This window comes from Vitis riparia, chromosome 13, assembly GCF_004353265.1.
Source record: "Vitis riparia cultivar Riparia Gloire de Montpellier isolate 1030 chromosome 13, EGFV_Vit.rip_1.0, whole genome shotgun sequence".
Classification (NCBI taxonomy): Eukaryota; Viridiplantae; Streptophyta; class Magnoliopsida; order Vitales; family Vitaceae; genus Vitis; species Vitis riparia.
In genome coordinates this window covers 7,175,090-7,192,363 of record NC_048443.1, presented here as the reverse complement: position 1 = coordinate 7,192,363, position 17,274 = coordinate 7,175,090, and the positions used below count along the sequence as shown (strand labels likewise).

Here is a 17,274-nt window from a genome sequence, read left to right as displayed (position 1 = left end):
AGCGGCAACGCTTTGTGGCCTGCAGACCCATCCCGTTCTTCATGTTTTAGACGCTTTCAACAATATTCTGATCTAAACATTAACTATAAATAGACCCTTTAGAGCCTAGGATGAACATCAACAATCCAAGAAACCATTGAATTACAGTACTCCTCAACTTTAATCATCTGCAATGGCGTCTAAACAGTTGAATATTGCCCTTGCAGTCTTCGCAATTGTTCTTCCCGCTGTGGCCATGGCAACTGAGTTTACTGTTGGGGATGATCAAGGTTGGACCATTAATTTCGACTACGAAGCTTGGGCCAAGGACAGAGTATTTCGGGTTGGCGATAAACTAGGTAATGTAGCTTTAGCCTTAAACTCTCACTTTATTTTCCTTTTGTAGTTTCCTTTGATTCAAGCTGCTAAAAGTCCTGTTATCAATTCTCATACATGCAGTCTTCAAATACACGGCGGGACGGCACAATGTCTTCAAAGTGAATGGTACCGTCTTCACGAACTGCACTATACTACCACCAAATGAAGCTCTTACTACTGGAAATGATGTGATCACACTGGCCACCCCTGGAAGGAAGTGGTATATTTGTGGTGTAAACGACCATTGTGCCAACTACGGACAAAAGCTTGCCATCACTGTGCTGGAAGAGTGGGCGTCTCCTGCACCAGCCCCCTCCCCCTCCACCACCACAGCACCAGCACCCAGTTCTGCTTATGGGATCTCGGTGCCTGGGTATTAGCTTCTGATGGCAACCACGGCTGCTGTTGCTTCCCTTCTTGTTTAATCTGTTCTTAGAGGATTGCCTTCGATCATCTAGTTAATTTCATTTGGTCTAATGGTTTTTGTTTAAATTATTTTTCATACGTAAAGAAAATGATAGGTTGAAGTTGTGAGAGATGGAAGAAATAAATGAAGATCAATATGTACGAGATGAATTTAATTTGAGTGAGAGTAAGACATTTTCTTTTTCTTCCATATATTATTTTTTATTATCTTTATTTAATTGTCTATATATTCTTTTTCTTTTACTTAAAGAGGAAAAAAAATATTTTTTTGGCATGAATTTATCAATCTATTAATTCATTTCTAAAGTAGTCTCCATTTACTTATTAGAGCCTATTGAATTTTGGGCTTAGCAAGTTCCCTCATATCTTCTTACTAGGTCACCTAACACCCTAATTTGTCCTCAATTCATAGTCTATCAACTTTTGTTTGAGTCATTAGCCATCATGAAGGATCGCAATATGTTTTTATTTCTTATTTAATTTGTCTGCCCTTAAATTAAATAAAATAAATGAGGGCTACAAGTCAAAACAATGAGAATCAATTTTTCAAATCAATAAATAAATAACCGCTTTCATGTAAATAAAATTGATCAAAATGAGAGAGCTAGCGCTCAATGCCACTACGGGATAGGATCCACATGCAATAAGCCCTTTGATATCTTCATAGGATCCACATGCACTAAGCCCTTTGATATCTTGTGTCTCTACCTCTTCAACAATCAAAACGGGGTCAACCAACTGTCCTTGCGTGTGGCTCATAGGCTTGGACTAGGAGACGATAGCTATCGTCAATGGAAGCCAATTACAAGCATTGATAGGTCATGCTAGAAGTCAAAACTGGCTAGCATCTAGCACGAAGCTTATGATTGGATAAGGAACAAAAGACTCCCAGAGCATTAGGGGTCTCCATAAGACCCTATAATATCCAGAATCATTTGGGTTGTATCGATAAGAGCCTAATGAAGACACATTGAATGAACTTGGCAGCTGCTCTTTAGAACTAGATATGATGAGAAGAGGGATACAAAGTATATTTGTAGGACATGGCAAAAACCCAAGCTGATTTGGTACGGTTGATAAGGGAGATGTAGAAAGTGAACATGTTAACATCAACCCGTATAAATGAATTTGTTTTTATTAGGTTCATTATAAGCCAAAGTGAACATGTCAATATATACCCGTTGATATTAACATATTACTATTAGTTGAATAGAAAAAAAATAAATATTTTGAAATTTTCTATTCAATCAAAAAACAAACACCACGTAAGACAAAAAATGAAAAAGAGAAAACTCTCCAATAAATTTGATGGAAAGACATCTAGTAGAAAAAAAATGAAAAGATGCATGAAAAAATATGGAATTATATTTTAAAACAACTAGAAAATTCACAAATAAGCACTCTTCAATTTTCAAGCAGCCACTCTAGTGATCCAAATGCTTGGGCTATGCAGTGGATTCTTAAAAAAGTGTCCAAAAACACTATGCACCACTAAGAAACATATTATAACACATACATGAATGACCAATACTCAAATTGCAAGCTTTCATTTCACTAATACTCAAGAAATTGTGGTAATCATAAAAATCATGGGCAATTCATAAACAATTGATCTCAATCATGTAACCACTTCAGTAAATTATCCAAACAATTAGATTAATTGTGAACCTCAAGTCATAGCATTTCAAGAGTGAAAGGGATATGATAATTATATAATCAAATAACTAAAACTATTGCCTAAGTGCCCAACTTGCTATTTAACTAAAATGATTCATTTAACTAGCTCAAGTCCTTTGTTTAAATCATGTCGGATCCATTACAGTATACTAACTCACTCGATTGAATTGTAGTTTGACCAATTTTTTTATAACGTAACAATTTATTAATCATTCAAGCACAACGACAATGTTGCTTCTGCGGCATAACATAGGTTTTTTTTCATCTTTTTTTAATTATAGTACTTAATGTGGAGTTATGATCCTTAATTGTCGAAAACCACCTTTCAAACATAAGATACTATCCTATTCCATGCAGGGGTCTATTCCACTTAAGGGTTATTCATACTATTACAAATGATGACTTTGACTCTTAGTTTAAAAATGCAATTTATTACACAATCAATGTAACCTTTTCACTTTAAGAATTTTAATTTTTGAACTAAACCAAACATGAGTTTTCAAAATAAAAAATCAACTGGCATGATTTTCATAATTTTCTTGAATAGTAACTTCATACAAAAGTTAAATTTAAGAAGATTTCATAGACAAGGATACAACATTCAACCTTATGTGTTTGGCATTATATCAAATTCCTTCTTTACTTGGTTACTAAATTTTGATAAAGAATTCAAGTGGTTGAAGGGATAGAAAATAGAAAAACACACTTTTAAATGAAAATTAACAATTTGACACCACTCAAACCTTTTAGAAAAACAATAATTAGAGAATCAATCAAATGATAAACATGAAGTTGATCCTAGGATCCTAAATAAACTCTCCTCTTAAATGAATAATCCTAGACCTAAAATTATGACATCGCTCCAAAGAAAAACTGAAACACTATCCCTAAATTCAAAACCTATGCTCATCGAAGACAACTACGCACATGACCTAAAAAGAAAAGACCTTGTAGCACTAGGAACATAGGGCCTTGAATTTGGGGATAAAGATAACTTAAGAAAAGAATAAAACTATAGTCAAAATAAATATCTATACATGGAAGATCTTAATTTGTAACTTGAATTATAATCTCTAATGTTGGTAACTTCCTTCTTCAAAGAAACTGCTAGAGTTTTTTTATTATTCCAGCCTCCAAATTCTAAGTGCAAATGGACACCAGAAAAAACTTGATTAGGAGAAAATAAAAGAGAGATGAAGAAACTCAAACCTTTGTAGAAAAGATTGTTGGACTCATCAATGAACAAGCTATTTATAAGTAGCCCTATTAGTGAAAGATAAGGATTCCAAACTAAATGGATAATGATCTTCATTATGTTTTTTTAACTAATTTAATTCAAAAACAAATTTTGAGATTCATGGAATCGTATCTACTTATTCATCCTCATTTTATTTAACCCATATGTTGACAATGAATTTAAAAAAAAAAAAAAAATCAAATTCTAACATCTCCCACCCATAAACATTGGCTAAAATCTGTCTTTTTTCTCTTAATCTTGCATCAAGTCACTTTTCTTCATAGAGAAAAAGAAATGTGTTGCATGATGAGAAGCTATAAAGTAGGAGTGTTTATACTAAGTTTCCATCTCACTAGCACAACACATCATTTGAAATAAAATATCTCATTTATAGCCTAGACTTGTTAATCATACCAGTTCAAGCACCTTTAAAAAAAACCCCTCAATGAGTCATACTCAATTAGAAATGTTTAACCTCAACTCATATACATATTTGTACTCATAATTATATCAAACACAAAGTTGATATATGAGCTACAAATAGTGGTGTGTTATTAGCAATCTTCCCCAACCACTTATGTCAATTCATTTAGGTTTGACTATTTTCCTAACATATTCCATTCGACCGTATATATCATTCATGACCCTTGGATTACATGTTAAAGTAGTGACATTTTACCCTTGCTTCATGAATAGTCCTAGGTTCAAGGGTATAGAGTAAACTTTATAGTAACTAGTCTATAAGAGTTCACACAATGTTGGAGCAAGGATCCATCTAACAACTCTCTCTTATAGTTGTAGATAGCACATATAGTATTATGATATGTATGTCAAGATGGAGCTCCCACAAGAGTGGGTGTGTCACTCTCTAATGTCATAGGAATCTTAGCCTAGTCGTCTCCCTAAGTGCCTAACTTGAGTTTCTTAGCACAATCACTTATCAAGTACCTACCTAAGGTCTCACATTTGGCTTTGTTCATGCTATATGAATTTGTGGAATAACTTCACATTTGACTTTTATCTATCAACTTAGGTAGGAGTCCAAAAATTAAATACTTATTGAGAAAATAAAGGCTAATCTTAATAAGGAAAACACCCAAGAAGGGGGTAAATTGGGTTTTAAAAATTCTTTTTCAATCACAATAAATTCAAACAAAAAAAGCACAAATATAGAGAGATAAAGTTAGAGAAAGCAAACTCAGATTTTATAGTGGTTTGGCACCTCTTGCCTACGTTCACTCTCCTCAAACTCCTAACTAAGTGAGGTATCCACTATACTTGAAGCTTCAACCAAGCTTCACAGATCCTAACTATATGCTAGAGCAGCTATGTTATCACTAAAAATAGTGATAGGCTCTTTGGCTAAATCCATGACTTTTAGGTTTTGGAATAATCTCCCCACCAAACAGTCTCCTATACGGTCACTAAACAAGTGACATATTATGACTCCATTGTGGATAAAGCAATGTAGGATTGTTTCTTACTATGCCAAGTAATAGTAGTGTCATTGAGTAAGAAAGCAATCTTATAGTGGAGTTGCGCTCATCTCTATCACTAGTCCAATCTGCATTATAGTATCTTCTTAATCTCTAAGTCCCCATCTTGATAGCAAAGGACAAAATCTCTAATCCCTTTGAGGTAACGAAAAATCTTCTTAGTTGCTCGCCATTGAACTGGACCTAGGTTACTTTGGTAATGACTAACCAATCCAACTATGGTAATGACTAACCAATCCAACTACAAAACATATGTCAAGTTGAGTACACAACATAGCATCTATCAAGCTTCCAATTGCACTCGTATAAAGAACTCTTGCCAGTTATTTCCTTTCCTCATCATTCTTAGGGCACTGTTCAAGACTCGAGGTGTAACTTTTCTCGATAGGTGTGTCAATAGGTTTGCAATTTTGCATCCAAAATTAGTCTAGAATTTTCTTAATATAAGTCTCTTGACACAAACCAAGAAGTCTTCTTGAGTGATCCCTTATGATCTTAACTCCAAGCACAAAATTTGCTTTCCATGTGTCCTCTATATCCAAAGTAGAGGGCAACCACCTTTTGGTGGCAATAATTATGTACATGCCATTTCAAGCTAATAGAATGCCATGTCCATGTCTATGTTATATTTCTTAGTTAATATAACATATTGGTTAGGGAAATTTTTTTCCACTTGCTATTCAATCAATTTTGTCAATTTTCCTATCAAAAGGTCAATCTAATATTTTAGCCAATCTTGTCATATATTTACTTCAAAATTCCCCAACCAATATGTTATATTAACTAAGAAATTTAATAATAAGCATAAAAATTTTGGTTTTTTCTTTAGTTTTTTTTTCTTTTTCTTTTATTTATTTTTTTATTTTTATTTTTATTTTATTTTGTTGAAAGTGATATTTCATTTAACCTGGAAGATCATTTAAGGACCCACATATCTATCTAATCTAAAGCAAAATGTATACTTAAATTTTAGGTGTAACATGATTCTCACAATTTGTTGCTTCTTTTTCATAATTATAGATTTGTAACTTTATTTCTTTCTTTTTTTTTTTTAATCATTATGCCAATATGTCATTCTTATTTGAATCAACGTAATCCATTATAATCATATTAGATCTACTTTATTAACTTTAGGAGAGAGAGAGGCACAAGTGAGTCATTTTCCATGAACATGGAGCACATATCTTTTCATCATGCCATTGAATCAAAGTCTTTGTCAAAGTTATATGGTTGCTTCACAAAAAAGAAAACTGGGTAAGGATGCAAAATATGTATCATATTAGGGCACATGAAGCTTTTTTAAACTCTAGAAGGCATATCTATATAACAAAATCCTAACAACTTGGGTATGACAAAGGAATCTTTTTTTTTTTTTTTACCACAAATTTATTATAAAAAAAATGGCTTGAGTGCTTAAGCGCTTATCAAGGGCAGTTGAGCACCTTGGGTTCTTGAGCACTTCATGAAATGTTTTCACAACTTGGCAGTGTTTTAGTCTACTTTTTCCATAAAACCATCCTATGCCTTTTTATTTACCATTAAGCTAACTAACCACTTTCATTTCATACTCTAACTGTATACAGCATACATAAATTGAACTCAATCTTCAATGACCAATATAGTCTCAGTGAAGTATGTAGAGTGGACCTGGTAATGTTTGGAAACAAAGTTTTAAACTTGAATTAAACTAGATAATTTAGCTCACCAACACTCATCTTTCTCCATTTCATTTTCTTCTCCATGAATTTACTTACCTGCAACACCTAAATCAATTAAATCACGGGAAAAAGAAACTACTTCAGTCACTGATTTTTGGAGATTTTCACCATTGGTAGTGTAGCTTCTGTTTTTAAGATTAAGCATCCGTTGGTTACCTTTCCAAAATTTGGTTTCATGGATTTCCATTAAGTATGTATTGTTTTAACATATTTCATGCATGTAACCATTGTAATTGAGCTCAAGCATACTATAATGGATTAATGCAAAGCTACACTTGTTAGCTCATGGTTTGTTGTAGGGCTACTACTTGAACCTTAAGCAGGGATGGTTCCTTAAGGAACCAAATAGGTAGGTATCTCTTTGGTTATGAAGTTTGAATTTTTGGAATTGCTAAAGGTTTCGCCTTGGAGATGTTGGAAACCATTGGTTGTTAGTACCAATAAAGGTAGGTTCTTGCTCTTTAATTAATGGTGGCAAAGGTGAGGGTGAAAGCCTTAAAGGAGAGGACATTGGGATTCTAAGACAGGTGAAAGCTAACTTAAGAAGATCCCATGTGGATGTGATAGGAGGCATAGACATGACTTTGGGCATCAGATCAAAAGTACTTATTTATATCAACATGATGTACCATGGATTAAACTTTGGTGTGTGACAAGTTAATTATTACTTGAGCTCTATTCTATGTTATTCTTAAGCTCTCCCATTTGATGTTCAATGTGATGAGATGTAAAATTGTCTATTCTACATCTAGTGGTATATGCACATGAATGTGATTATTTCTTCTTCTTAATCATAATTTGAAGTGTGGAATCATGGTAGGATCTTGAGTATAGATTAAGTCATGTTCTCGAATTTTGGGTGTGACATAACCCATAATAAGAAATTTTTTTGCCTAATCTTTATAAAATAATAATAATAATAATAATAATAATAATAATATTTTATCATGTATTTACTAAAAATTGTCTAACCAATATGTTATATTAACTAAGAAATATAAATAATAAGCATAAAAATTGTGATTTTTTCTTTAGTTTTTTTTCTTCTTTTTGTTTTTTTTTTTTCTAATGTTGAAAGCGATGTTTCATTTAAATTGAAAGATCATTTAAGGACCCACATATCTTATCTAAAGCAAAATATGTAGTTAAAGTTGAAGTGTAGATGACTCTCATAATTTGTTGCTTCTTTTTCATATTTACAGATAAGTAACTTTATTTTGTTCTTTGATCATTATGCCAATACATCATTCTTATGTGAATCCTTAATGTCATCCATTGTAATTGTATTAGATCTACTTTATTTATTTTAGTAGAGAGAGAGAGAGAGACAAAGAGAGGCACAAGTGGGTATCCTTTTTCATGAACATAGAAGCACATATCTTTTCTTCACCATTGAATCGAAGTCTTTGTCAAAGTTATATAGTTGCTTCACAAGGAAGAAAAATGGCTAAGGATACATAATATGTAACTCAAAAGATTTCTTTCCTCCTAGCCAAGAAACAAAGAGTAGTTAGCCTATTGACTTTGAAATGAGAGTATTTTTTTAAAAAAATCAACCTTCTCTTACTATGTAGGAAAAGTAAGGGTAAGTTAGTTACATAGGAATAGGAATAAGAATGGGGATAAAGAAAAATTAAAATACTATGTAGAATAAAGGGAATTAAAATCCTGGCTCGAATGGATTTTAGTTTCGGTGAGAACAAATATTTTATTCATGTACTCTTATTTCTACAATAATCCAAATATAGTAGTAAATAGAAAATAAAATGAATTTTCATTCTTAATTTCTATTTCAATGTTCCAAAAATACTCTAAACCTTTAGGCCCTTAAATGAAATCTATAATAGTTTCATTAATGTTTTGATAATGAAATTACTTAATTTTGAAGGTTGTTCTACTTTTTTATGTCAAAAAAATGATTACATGTAAACAATACACTTGCATTTTTCTTGAATCTTATTATTTAAAAAAAAAAAAGTTGTGCAAAGACACTTCTGTCAAATACTTTCTTGCACCTTTCGAAGGAAATGTTTCTAGAAGAAATTATAAAATAAAATAAAATATGGTTTCTATAATATGAGAAGAATTCTAAACTTTGGAACCACTTCTCACTTCTAATTAACCAAGCTAGATAATGTACCCTTCTAATTAACAAAATTTTGAAACCTCTTTATAAGATTCTTTGTTGGAGTATATATCTCATTGTTATCTTATGCATATATTTTCTATTTTTTAATAATTATAAAAAAAATTATCTTTCTAATTTGAGAATTCTATATATAAATATTGTCTATTCTAAACTTTAACTTTCATGAATGCATTTAGAAAAGTCAACATTTATGAGTGTCAAAATTTCTCTTGCTATTTCATAATCTAAATTAGCAATACATAGTATTTCCATTGTTGTTGGGAAATAAAAATCCTTTATTGTCTATTCTAAAATTTTTGAAGAATCACTTGAAATGATTCTTAAATTAGCACTATCGATAAATGCTTCTTCTAAAAAATCGATATTATTAAAAATACTATAAAAATTACTATATTTAATTTACATAGACACTAAATAATTCTCTATAAAAATACGTGTAGTAGCTAGAAGTACTATTATAAAAAATGCTATAAACCAAAAGCCTCCTTGTCAAATTCACTTCAAAGGAGCCCTAATATTTTAAACAATTTTCATAAGCTAAAACCACTCTCAAGTCTAGCTCAAATTCAAATTGAAAAGATTCAAGCCTTAAAAGTGGATAAAACTTCAAAAATAACTTAAGAATCCCATAAATGAATGCAAGTACACTATGATGACGACATACAATTAAGACCTTTCCCCCCTCCCACAAGTCATTCCATCTTTTAGTCTCATGGTCTTGGTTACCCTATATACCCCTTTAGCTTACTTATAAAATTAATGCCATGGTGGAGGTAAAGAAGGACACCATTCTTGTTGCCTCCATCAAAAGAAGGAAAAAACAAACAAACAAAGAAGGGAAAACAATTATGTCTTCGTCAGATGGTCTCGCAAAGTCTTTCTCTGTTTCTCACTCTGGTAATTTCTCCTTCTCTCCTAACTTTGTTTTTTTCTAATTCACAAACAACTGCCTTCTTTTACAATATACTTTCTACTCATTCATCTATTATTTTCTTAATAATTCTAGTGAAAATTTGTGACAGTGAGGATGATTACATATGATCTCATGTCCCATATGAAACTTTTTTTTTTCTTTTTTCTCTTTCTTTCTTTTTTCTTTTTTTTTGCAATTTACACTATAGTTTTTTCTCCCCACTGATTAATGAATACAGTTTACAAATTAATATAACAATTTTGAATTTAGATACAATATCAGATCTGGAGAGCAAATGTTACATAATTCCCACATTCAAACATTTTTCAGTTTGTTTGTTTGTTCTTTCATTATTGATATTTATTAGAAGGTTGAAATAATCTTGATTTACATTTCCAGGATTATTTGGAGTTGACGAGAAATCAATGCTGGAGATCTTAGTAAAATGGCAACCAGAACAATTGTCAACGTTTAGGAATGAAACTTCCAGCAGCTTTTCGAAGGATGAACGCTTCCCGTTTGAGAAATGTGAAGAAATTCTTCTTATATTTCTAAAAAGGGAATTTAAGCGTTTTAAGGTATCTATATATCAAATACAAAATTAGATATTTATGTTAACATAAAATTAAAAATATTCATATATTATTTATCATAAAAAAAATTAATTCTTATAAGAAAACAAAAATTACAATGGAAGTACAAAAGACAGGGAGACTAAAGATGACTTAAGATTGGCTTTTGCAATAACATGATTAGTTTTTTTAACATTTTTGTGGTCAGGATGTTGTGGTGCAATGGACCATGCATCCTTGGGAAAGAGATGCTCGCATGGCAAGGAAGGCTTTGAAAAGAGGCAGTCAAGCATATGGCCTACTCATTGAACTTGCATGCACTAGATCATCAGACGAGCTCTTGGGAGCTAGGAGAGCATACCAGTCCCTCTACAGTGAATCCATCGAGGAAGACGTTTCTTGCCGAGTTGAAGGCATCCAACGCCAGGTTAGTGCCACTTTTAGTGAAAAGAAAAAAAAATATGCATCAAACTATATTTGAAGTATATGATCATATTTTTAGTTATTATATTTGAAAATAAACTTTGACTTGGATTAGTGAGATGTTATGCAATTTTTTATAAAGTGAAGAGCATTTTTATCTTATAAATTTATTGAAGCATTTTGACCAATTATTTCTTAAGAAAAATGCATTCGTCTTCCTTTCTAACATATATTTTTTCCATAAATGATGGTTGGGCATATGAGCCTACTCTTCTACAATTGGAGTTTGGAACTTCTTTTGGGTTCAAGCACCTATTTTGATCCTTAAAACCTCATTAGTTGGACTCTTAGAAAGTCCTATAATTGTGTCTTTTCTCAATAAAGGAGTTTTATGTGGTGCAGTCTTGGTTAGGGTACTATGAGAGGCAATATATATAGTCATATTAAGGAACCAATCGAGAATTAATGTGATCATAATTAGGTAAGATGATCATATTTAGAAAGTAACTTGGTCATATTTGAAAGGTAACTTAGAGTATATTTAATATTATTTCTAGAAAGTACTTTTAGTATATAAAAAGTGGTTTTTAAAGAAAAATTAATCATTCAAAAAAATTTTAAAAACTTTTTTATAAATTAGAAAGTCATCTAAAAATACTTGTAAATAAGACACTTTTACTAAAAACACTTTAAATAAAAATATTGTAAACACACGATTAAAAAATGCATTTAACAGTATTTTTATTCAAAATATTTTTAGTGAAAGTATTTTCTTTGAAAGTGTTTTTTTAAAAATATTCTATCAAGTATTTCTCTAAAAGTACTATAAGTGATTTTTCAATTTTTTAAAAGTGTTTCTTAAATTTTATCAAATATCTAATTTTTTTTTTCCCTTTTATTTAAAGCTTTGAAATGGGCCTCAAAAGCATCCCACCCAACTTGCTGCAGCCCACGTACACCGTCCATCCAAGCCTTCAAAAGCGTGCATTATTGTTGTAAGCCAATCCACGCCTCATGCATAAGATAGGAGCATCCTTTCCACAAACATTACAAAATTTATTCACCCAAAGCACACGACCAAGACTTGAACCCTGTATTCTGCATGGAATTTAAGTCACTTGCCAGTAAAGTTGTATTGGTCTTGGTTTCATAAGATGCATATTACATATTTATTAGTTTATAAAATAAAATTTATTAGTATATATGTATTATAAATTAATTAAAATAAAATTATTGTAAATAAGTTTAATTTAATTATAGTAATTAAATATAATAAAAATATAAATTTATAATATATATATATATATATATATATATATATATATATATATATATATATATATTTCATTAAAATAACTTCAATATATTATTATTATTATTTTATCATTTTTTAGTTTTTCATTATATTTTTACTATAAAATATTCATCGATATGTCTTCGATATATTTGATATATTTATAAAATCTAAGTATTGATATATTCATGATTAACAATATTTTCATCCTTATTTGTATCAACAGTTTTTGGTAGCACTTGTAAGTTCGTATAGATATGAAGGATCACAAAAGAATGATGTGGCAATTGAATCGGATGCTCAGAAACTTAATAAGGCCATTAAAAATGGTGATAAGACGATGTTAATCAAAGATGAAGAGATTGTAAGGATCTTAACAACAAGAAGCAAGCCTCATCTCAAGGCGGTCTTCAAATGTTACTATGATGATTTCAACAAGGACATTGCAGAGGTATAATATAGTCATGATATTATATTTGTAAATTCTTAGGGCATGTTTGAATTATTAGAATATGAAATGGGAACAGGAAATCTATTTCACATTTCATTTATTATTTTATTTCAAAAATAGAGATAAAAATATTATCGAAAATTTTTTTATTTCCTTTTTTTTAATTCTTGCTTATCGAAGGCACTTTTTATTTTTTACTTAAACATTAACAAATGAATAAAGTGAAAAGAAAAATGTGAAAGTTAATCAATATTAGACTTAAAGTTAGTATCTTTTATCCTTCTTTGTTACCGTATCTTTTTTTTTTTTTTTTTTTTTATCTTTCTTTATTCTTTTTCCCTCTTATATTTCATTCTCGTCCTTTTTCCTCTACTATTATTAGTTTTTCACACACAAGAATAGGAAGAAAAAAAAAACCCATTCCATTTTCTATTCATTTATAACTCCAAATTATTTATTAAATATAGGAATAAAATTAAATTTTCAATATTGTGGATGCAAAATTCTATCTTTTTCGAATTTTGATTTTTCTCTTTTACATGATTTTATGATTTTTATTTTCTTATTTTCACATACCAAATACATTCTAAGAAGTAATTAGATTGAAATATATACTTTGCTAATAGTTTAACACATAAAATTACGAACATACAAATTATAAGGAAAAACATATTATTTTGAACCATGGAACATTATTTATGCAGTTTTTTTCCTTTATTTTTTTTATAAATTCTTTTTTTAGAAAAAATAAATAAATAAGTAGGACAGCAGCTCTCGTTCTCATGTTGCTTTGAACTATTCTTTTCATTGTAATATTTATTAGAAGTCATTTTTCTTCGAATTAGCTTTCAAAAATATTCATTTTAATATAATTCCTCCTTATTTAATTTATTTAGGATCTCGGTGAGGAATCAGGTTTGAAGGACACAATTTATTGCTTGTGTGCTCCTCCAGTGTATTTCAGTAAGGTGAGATAAATTCACTATAACACATTACAAAAATGATCTTTTTATTTTATTTGTTAAAGCATTTCTTGAACTATATTTTTTTTTTCTTTTTAATCTTAGATTTTAGATTCAGCAATGAAAGCTAATGCAAACAAGAATGAAAAAGAAGCCCTAACTCGAGTTATTGTAACCCGAACTGATGTTGATATGAAGGACATTGCTGAGCAATATAATAAGGTATATGGAACTCCTCTAACCAAGAAGATTGAAGATGTAGCTCTTGGAAATTATAAAGATTTCTTGGTCATGTTGGTCCAAAGAGCTCTTGCTAAAGGAAGTGAATAAAAATGCCTCTCTTGATGCACTTATTCTTTTTCTTTGAATCAAACTCTACTAATGCTTTATTTTCCTATGTTTGCAAGAGCAATGCGTAATAATAAAAAGTGTGGTGTTCCTATGAAGTGAAACTTTAATAAATCATTAATTCTAGTATGATTTGAGTTCCAAAGCATGCCTTTTAATTGATTGAAGCATGGTTATATAATAATAGTCTATTTGGATTAAGGATAGTGCGTGGCAATAACATTTAGTTTCAAAAAACCTATCTTCATAGCATATTTTTATTTTTATTTTTTTATATATAAAAAAATGGCCTTTTGGGCATTAGGTTAATTGGCCAACTTCTTCTCTGAACCAAATCATAAACTCTGGACCCTACTTTAAGTTTGGATTGTACATTAATCAATCTAATTAAGTGATATTTTAAATCAACTCAAGCTCTAAGGTCGATGTCAATCCAACTAATTCAACCTTAATTGCGTCGATCAATGCATTAACAAGCATGCAAACAAAAAATTAAAAAGAAAACTTACTTATTCCATCCTTGCAATGCCACTACAACAAATATGAGGTTTTACCACAAACTAATTTGTGATTAAAAATTAGTATCTTGTGACAGAAGATTTTTTTTCCACAAATTTTATTTTATTTTTATTTTTTATTTTTATTTTTTTGGTGAGTTTGTTGCTCTAAGTCTATGAGCAATTATTTTTAACCACAAAATTTAATTAATCAAAAAATGGCTTTTTGATCACCTTCAATTCTCAAAACAATCACAAAAAGTATAACTAAATTAAATTTTCTCTTTTTGTTGTGCAATACTCAAATAACACAATTGGATTGGGTGCTCTTGAAATCATTAGAATTTTACTAGTAATCAAGACAATCTAGTTTCTACAAGTACCGACTATGGAAACTTCACCTTTGCAAATTATTTTTTAGGGTTTTTGATGCACCAAATGGTTGCATGCAATGTAGGTATCAAGTGCCTATAGATTGGAAGTCCTTGATCAAGTTCCTGAAAAATAGATTGGAAGTCCCTAATCAAGTTCCTAAAAATAGGTAAAGAGTCATGTATGAATTGCATTCACTTTTTACTCATTAACAATGTGTAGAAAGGACTAGTTGGAATGTTGCGCACAAGTACTACTTCCATAGATCTAATTAAAGATCTATTACTTCCTTGAAGTTGCTTCAATGCAAAAACCCTACTAGAAATTCTAACTCAGCTACCAAAAATAAAAATAAAAATTGTGGTTCAATTAAAGAAGATGGAGTAATTTCCATCATCCGCACCTTAGTGAAGGCAGCGCTATGTTCATCTTTGTAGAGGTTGGAAGTTGTGATAAGCGATGTGTTGCTTCTTGTACTCATCAATATCCAAATTATTTCTTCATGATAACATAAACTATCCATGGAAAGCATTGTGAGGAATATAAAGGCTATGTTGGAAAGTGTGGTTTCCATTCTTTAGAATAAAAAACACTTAAAAACATGTTTGACAAATGGTGACTTAAAAAACAATGTTGTTCCATGTCTTCTCAAAACTGTGTTTTCAAATAACATATTTAAAGATAAAAAACACTTAGAAGACATATGGAGAGCACATCATTCTCACTTTTTCTTTAGCAATGCTCCTTCTCTACTTGAGACTCATCTCTACAAGCACAACTCCATTGGCATCGGCAACAACTCGTTACACCTTGTCCAGAAATTGTTTGATGATTTTTCTAGACCCAAAAATAATAGGGGAAACTTTATGATAAAGTAATACAAGTATTTATGTTTTTGTGAGTGTTTAGTTAGGTTGATAATTTTGGACAAATTTCCTAAGTGTCTCTTAACTCAATTTTTCCAAATCCTTCTTTGGACTACTTGCCTAATGAAGATCAAATGCTGAATTTGCTAAGGGACCAAAAGATGTAGTTGAGGTTGTAGATGGATGAAATGAATCAACCAAGTTTTTCAAATTAGTTATTAAGGAGGAGGTTTAGTTGTTAAGAAAATTCTCTTTTTGATCTTGATTTCCAAATTGTTTTCCATCAGATTTTCTTAAAAATGGGTTGATTATTCTATTCCATTCATCTTTCAATTTCCTATTTATTTAGGTTTTGGCTGAAAACTCATTTTCTTCTTCTATTCTATTCATCTTTCAATTACTAAAGAACTTGGCAGTGTTTTGATTGTATTTCTCCTATTATTAGTTTTCATTAATCAATGTATCCTTAATTCTATTTTTTATATATGAGAATGATCATCATGTATCTGGAGTCTACCTTGATGTGTCCTCGTTTAATTGATTACCGATACTTGATATTGTTTTTCATGCTTTGGAGCCATCTAATTTCACCTAACTTAATTCCTAACAGCTAGCGATGGTTGAAGGTTAAAAATATTTTGTTCATAAAATTAAAACAGAGAAGTATATGAAAACAAAGTACCCCAAGTACACCAGAGAGTGCAGATTGAAGACAATGAATGATGGATTCTTTAAAAAGCTGTTGATAAGTCTCTTTGATCTTCTTCCTTTGGACTGCATTTCTCTGTCCCAATATCCACTCCTGATCCACTCCCCATCCTACATACAAATAAGCATATAAATAAATAATAATCATAATAATAAAGTAGTTTGCTATATATATATATATATATATATATATATATATCATTCTTAACTATATACCTTCTAAAATTGCTGACGAAAAATGAAAAAACCTAAGAAGATGAAGAGAAATGAAAGAAAGGAGAAAAAGAAGAGGGATAGAAACCTTGTAAAGCTACTCTAAGTCTCTCACTGTCTTGGGTTGGAGAAGGGGCTACATCAGGCAGTCTAAGTGTGGCCATTTTTCATATTTTTCTTTACCAAAATGAGAACCACTCTTTATAGAGAAAAGCTTGTGTTATTGATTTACTTATTTGTTCTCCTTTTTGAGAAATATCTATTGTGTCAACCTCTTCTTTCCTCTCTCTTTCTCTCCCTTCTTTATTCTTTTTCTTTTTCTCTTTCTTTCTTATCTTTTCCTTTTCACTTCTGATGGGAAACCAACAAGTAATTTCCATCTCAATGTAAACAACTCATCAAACAAAATCCTTAAAAGAGGATTCCCCATATGAGATTCATATCTTACGAATACTTTTTATTTTACAAGAGCATTATATGATGTGTAGGAGATGCCATTGCTGACATCATGGAAACAATTTGAAGGTTTGCATATCCAAAACGAAAGGATGGAAGAAAAATGTATAAAAAATATAAAAATTACAAATATGATGAT

The 17,274-nt window shown here is 30.5% G+C and overlaps 1 pseudogene; it reads right to left on the bottom strand.

Moving 5' to 3' along the window:
* The window catches only part of LOC117928021, an 87,463-nt pseudogene extending 70,620 nt beyond the window's left edge, over positions 1-16,843 (bottom strand).
* Positions 16,844-17,274: the final 431 nt, after the last annotated feature.